This window comes from Salmo salar, chromosome ssa13 (assembly GCF_905237065.1).
Source record: "Salmo salar chromosome ssa13, Ssal_v3.1, whole genome shotgun sequence".
NCBI lineage: Eukaryota > Metazoa > Chordata > Actinopteri > Salmoniformes > Salmonidae > Salmo > Salmo salar.
In genome coordinates, this window is record NC_059454.1 from 84,268,218 (window position 1) to 84,274,363 (window position 6,146).

General features: G+C 40.6%; 1 long non-coding RNA gene across 1 annotated transcript; it reads left to right on the forward strand.

The window, feature by feature from the left end:
- Positions 1-3,583: 3,583 nt before the first annotated feature.
- LOC123726089 (uncharacterized) lies at positions 3,584-6,145 on the forward strand. The gene is made up of 3 exons (XR_006758370.1): positions 3,584-3,657; positions 5,980-6,071; positions 6,118-6,145. It is a non-coding gene; the product is annotated as an uncharacterized lncRNA (long non-coding RNA).
- Position 6,146: the final 1 nt, after the last annotated feature.

Genomic DNA, 6,146 nt, shown 5'->3' on the forward strand with positions numbered 1-6,146 from the left:
TTGTATTTATAAACATCCTGGATGTAGAAATAGATATGACATGTTCTAACATTGATATACGGTATGTGACAATGTCCTGGTAATAAAGAACTATATGTTCGTCAATCACTCCCTTGAGTTACACTGCATAGCTTCAAATCACAGAATTGAGAGTGAGGATGTTTGCTGTTAAATGTGAACATATTTTACTCCCGTTATATCTGACGTCTATACCTGAATAAATGAGGGTGTGTGTTTATCTGCAATGTGAATGTGACTTTGAGAGCTCTCCCGCTCTCTCCTCCCTCCCAGTCTCTGTCTGTACTCATCCTTACACTATGACAGAGTTGAGTTTCCTCTGACTGCATTTCTCTCCCCTCCTCTTCCCTGCCTTCTCTCTTCTTCCCAGGTTTTCACATGATGATATGGATATGGTGTTGGGGTCTGGATTAGTTGCTGTCCCCAGCCCTGCCTGGCCAAAGCAGGTCTAACGACAGTGTCATATTCCCGTACATCAGGATAATTAGCATCTATAACCATGAGTACACCATCTGGCAATCAAGGAGCCAGGAATTATGTGTGAGGGATGGGATGTGTGCCTCAGAAGGTCAAACCGGTGAACATAGTGTCACTGCAGAGTTATGAGAACGTTATGCTAACGTATTGTGGCTGGCAGTGCAAAGATGAGACGGTGTGAAAAAACACGGTGCCCCCCCCTCCAATAATCCTCTCATGTTGACACCCCTGACATCCTATGATAGATGTGCCCAACAGATGCCAATGAGAGAGGACCACTGGTGCCTGACTGAATGTACTTGGGAGTCATTACACTCTAGAAAACTGCTTGCCACTGCGTTCTCCGATTCGATCCTTCCTTTTATCACTGATTAGTCAGCAACTTGTAAAAGTAGAGGGATCACTACATTATTTTCATAAACGTATTACAGAATACCATTACAGCTTTCAGACACCCCCCATTATGTGCTATTAGACTGTCAGGACTTGTTCATTTGTGGCAAACTAAAAATGAAGCAATAAGATAATCTATTCTAAATGATTAAAACCTGAGAATAGCCCTTTATGGAATGAACAAGGTATCGATATTGAGATGTAGAGAGAGAGAGAAGCATTCTTACAACAGTGAGGAGAAATTAGATGATGAAGCAAAAAACAAAAACCAGGCCACCTGAGCCGGTCTACAGTTACAGTAGAAGAGAAGACACACAGCTAAAGATCAGAGAGAGCTACCCCCCCTCTCTTTTATACACATCCTTACTCTGTCTTTTTTCTCTCTCATTCCTTTGCCTGCCCTCACTCTCTCCCATTATGTTCCTGTACCTTTTGGATTGCAGTGTGGAGAGTCAGTACAAGTCTGGACCTCACAGCTCATGTCAGGAATCAGGAGTGGACCTACAGGTCTCTACTCTTCTACTTCAGCTGCTCGGCTCAATTGGACCTTTATTATTGTAATTATTAGCTAACCGGATGGGTACCTGACTGACCTTACTTTGAAAATAGTGACTGGACTTTCAAAAGTAGGCAGCTGCAGGTAATGGCCAGTACTGCATATTTCTGCTTCTGTTGCAATTTAGTTGCATTGTGATCTATTATTCATTAGGAATGTTATTTCCTGCGTCATGAACTATTTATAGAAAGTCTTTAGGAGGGGGTGTGGAGAACTTTTCATTAGCCATCTACACATTTTTCTTTCGGATTAAATATATTAGACACATGAGGTACTGTATGTATATGTTTTTTGCCTTTCATCTGTCAGTTAAGTACTTTCTGCTTTTGGTCTAAAACTTCTGCTAAGTGTATGTTCTGAAAAGTTTTCAAGAAGTACTGGGACACTTATCAGTGTGTTGGGACTGGGCCAAGTAGATGTGGTCTAAGGTGCAGTGGATAGAGCAGAGAGAGGTGTACTTTAACATTAACTTCATCCCAGTTAAAAGCATGATCAATGCAATAGGAAGTGGAGTGAATTGAAGTGTGTGTGTGTGTGTGTGTGTGTGTGTTCGTTCTGCTGTCCGGTCTCCTCCCCAGAGAATAACTGCAGCAGTGCTGGGAACGCTTCCAGAACTGAGAAAAATAAATAATATTTTACTGCAGAAAGAGAAGGGTGCTGCAGATCTCAGCCTGGGTCTACAGTCATCAGATATGCACGCATGCACACACTCACATGCACCACATTTATCACTCATACCGTATACATTCAACATACTTATATTCACAACCATGCAGCCTCAAGAGGCACTCTCAGTCTAAAACACACACACCCTTGGATGAGTAGGTGTCCTCTGCCGTTACTGCAGCACGGTGTCTGCTCCAGAGGGAGGAGATGAGCACACACTGATTTACTGCAGCCAAAGAGCACGCACAAACACGTATACACTCACATACACACACACCCTCATATATACACACACACTATTATAAGCACATTCTAGATGCCTACTTACAAATACGAAGTATATCACTTTGGGCTTAGGGCATGCAACTGCAAACCAGGCATTCCATCTTGAGGACACACACACACATGCACAGCTGCACACGCATAGACTTTAGCATTAGTACCGACAACATTAGCATTACTAGCTATGTACCTGCAACGTTAACATTAAAGTGTAAGCCATTAACACACTGTGACAAGTATGATTCAAGACTCTCACAAGATGAATGCATGACCTAAAGTGTTGCATCAGATCGCTGATTCCCTTTCCTCCCACTTTTCCTCGTTCTGTCTCTCGCTCCCTCTTCCTCTCTTTGCCCTTTACTCAAGGTCAAGGTCACTGACTAGAATAAATATTCAAAGAATTGTGTCTCATTTGCTTCTACTTTATAAATGATTTAGTTCTCAACAAAAAAACACAAGAACCTACACAGTGTAACTCACAATATCAGGAAAAGCATATTTCACAGTATATCAAGCACATAAGATCTTTAAAAAGTATATTCAGTGTAGACTGATTAAAATACTGTATCTTGATGGCTTCCTGTGTAATGTATTTATAATGATGTATAAATGTATTTCTGAGTGTGTACTGTTTGTAAAAGGTAAATCAAAGTTTATGGCAGGGTTGCCCAACTGGCAGCCTGCGAGATGAATTTGGCACACAGTTGGTTTTATTTGCTTGTGGCGTGTATTCATGGATGCCAAAGGAAGCCAGGTTTCCCTCCAAAAAAAATGTACCAAGAAGTAAATAACAAAAAACATATAAAATGATTTGTCTTTCATCTCTCTGTGTTTTCATAATTTTCTTTCACTTCGCAAGAGGCTGATTGTTTCTGACTGGAGAAAGCATCCAAGTGAGTGAAACAGTGCCCCTCTGTCTCTGTATGTTTAGACCATCTATCTGATAATGTTTGGTCATAAAGAGTATGACATTGTTGCCGCCTGTAGTATTTTTTATTACCTTTATTTAACTAGGCAAGTCAGTTAAGAACAAATTCTTATTTTCAATTACAGCCTAGGAACAGTGGGCTAACTGCCTTGTTCAGGGGCAGAACGACAGACTTTTACCTTGTCAGCTCGGGGATTTGATCTTATAAAGGGAGTGTCCTTAAAGTTACCGCATCAGCTTAGCCGGTATTTATAGGGTAGTGTTCATAATGTAACCTCATTAGCATAGCAGGTATTTATAAGGGAGTGTTCATAATGTAACCTCATTAGCATAGCAGGTATTTATTTGGTAGCATTTATAGTGTTACCTCTTAAGCATTGAAGGGATCTATTGTAATGTTTATAATGTTACCCTTATCAGCATAGCAGGTATTTATATGATAGTGTCATGTTCTCATTCACATAGCATCACACCTTATTAGCAAATGTGCTGACTGTCACACACCTATTAACTTCAGCCTATAAGCACGGCACACTAAGGCAACTTCACCACGCTTGCTGATTAACCTATGGGCTCACTCATGCAATAAACACTTTCCTTTCTTTCAACCAATGGGCATAAATCTGGGGGGGTATATGTCAACTCAAACCTTGAGTCCAACACTCTAACCACTAGGCTACCTGCCGCCCCGGGATTGAATGCAAGCATTTGGCCTCCCTTGATAAATAAGTCCAAAATAATAGCCAATCAGAGTTGAGCAAAACTGAGTGAACTCAACTGTGAATGGTCCTGGCACACCCCCCCCCCCAAAAAAAATGTCAGGGGAAGCCAGTTTGGATTTGGCTTCTCTCCTATCACATGGCATCAAGAGAAATGGTGTTTCTCTACAAGTAGGGTGAGTCAACATGTTTTTCTACTTGCACGAATGCACGCGCACACACACAAATCAGAACCATGGACAGCCACATCGTATTTAGCTTACATTGATTGGACTAAATTGTTTTTGGTATCTTTTAGTTGTCACTGTACTAGACTAAGCATAGGTGATTTGATTATGTTGAAATAGTGCTGGAATAGTGGAGGCAGTTCCTGTTTTCTTTGCGACTTGAGGTAACTCTCCGTAGTTCTAAATCAATAGTTATTTAGTAGTCCGAAAATGACGGAAACATTTAACTTGCTTGACCATGCTGTAGGTAATGTAACTGTTTGCTACATGCAATATCCTTTGCGGACAGAGGTTGCTCTCTAGTTTTGTGATGAAATAAAGGCGTGGTTGAATTTATTTTGCCACTGTGTCTTATTGTCTAAGCCTTAGGCCTATATAGATCACGGTCGCAATAAGGTATATGAATTAACAGGTTATAGAGCAAACAACGCAATTATCACAACACAGAGTGTAATAAAGTATGGCATTTTTTTCTGGCTTGGCTTCCCCCGTAATTTTACCCACGCACCGCTACTGATGTTTTTTAAACATTTGAATTTCTTTGAATTTATTGTTGGACATAAAATACTGTAAAATAAATCAGAAATCAGCTCCAAGTGATTATAATTTTGGAAATCTGTTCTCAAGTATTCCCACGCATAATAGAGATGCAAGTGATCGTATGCAAATATAAGCAAGGTTTGAAATTATTATATTTTAGAGAAATATATTTGTTTAGGGTTCTTGCGGTCAATTTGCAGTCTACAAATGATTTGTAATTATGTTCCGGGCCCCGGACCATCCACCCAAGAACAAAATCGGCCCGCGGCTGAATCTAGTTGATGATCCCTGGTTTATGGTGTTGTGTGAATAGAATCTTCTATTCCACCCCCAGTGTGTTAAGTGTCTACTGAATCAGAGTGAGTATCAATTGGCGACAGCTTTTATTTCAGCTCAACAAAGCCCTGCAGTCACAGAGCCAGTAGCAGGTCCTCATGTCACTGGGCTAGTCCAAGATACACTTACCCAGCTTTTCTCCACATTCCTCGCCATTACACAACACCTGCTTGCTGACACAACCAAGCCTGGCCTGAACCCAGTTTGTTGATGCGGTTGTCTCTACAACAGGAAAGCTACACACATGAAAGATGTGTACAGTAAACAGTAAACATTATACTTCTGGTGGTGTTTAAAATGGCACGCAACATGACACAAGGGGGCGCCCTCTTTCAGAAAACTGATCATTATCGACAGTGTACAGGTCTCCATCACTACATTAACACACCCACTGCCTTGAATGTTTATATGCCTTAAAATCCTGCACCATACTGCAGGAAGTGACATTGCTCAATCCGTCTCCAAGGTTAACAGTAGTGTAGCGTGTCATTGTTGCAATTCATTATTGTGTTTTCTGGTTTAGGAAGTTAGATCTGAGTGAATGAGTGACACACAGTCAGGCAGGATTCTGTGGGTGGAAGGTGACATGGTGTGGGGCAATGATAGGCAGCCAATGTTCTGAAGTGATAGGATCAACCATGGCTTATACTCCCTTTGTATCACTGTCATCTCTCCCTTTAATGCTTAGTCTGTCTTTAATGCCCCAATTTCTATACTGTATCTATCTTGTTAAAACAAATGTATGTTACAAAAGTTCAATGAAGAAGGCTGGTTTGAATGGCTTGTCACTAGTAAAAATAATAACTCACATTGCTTCCTATCTCATTAGCATAGCAGGTATTTATAAGGGAGTGTTCATAATGTAACCTCATTAGCATAGCAGGTATTTATAAGGGAGTGTTCATAATGTAACCTCATTAGCATAGCAGGTATTTATAAGGGAGTGTTCATAATGTAACCTCATTAGCATAGCAGGTATTTATTTGGTAGCATTTATAGTGTTA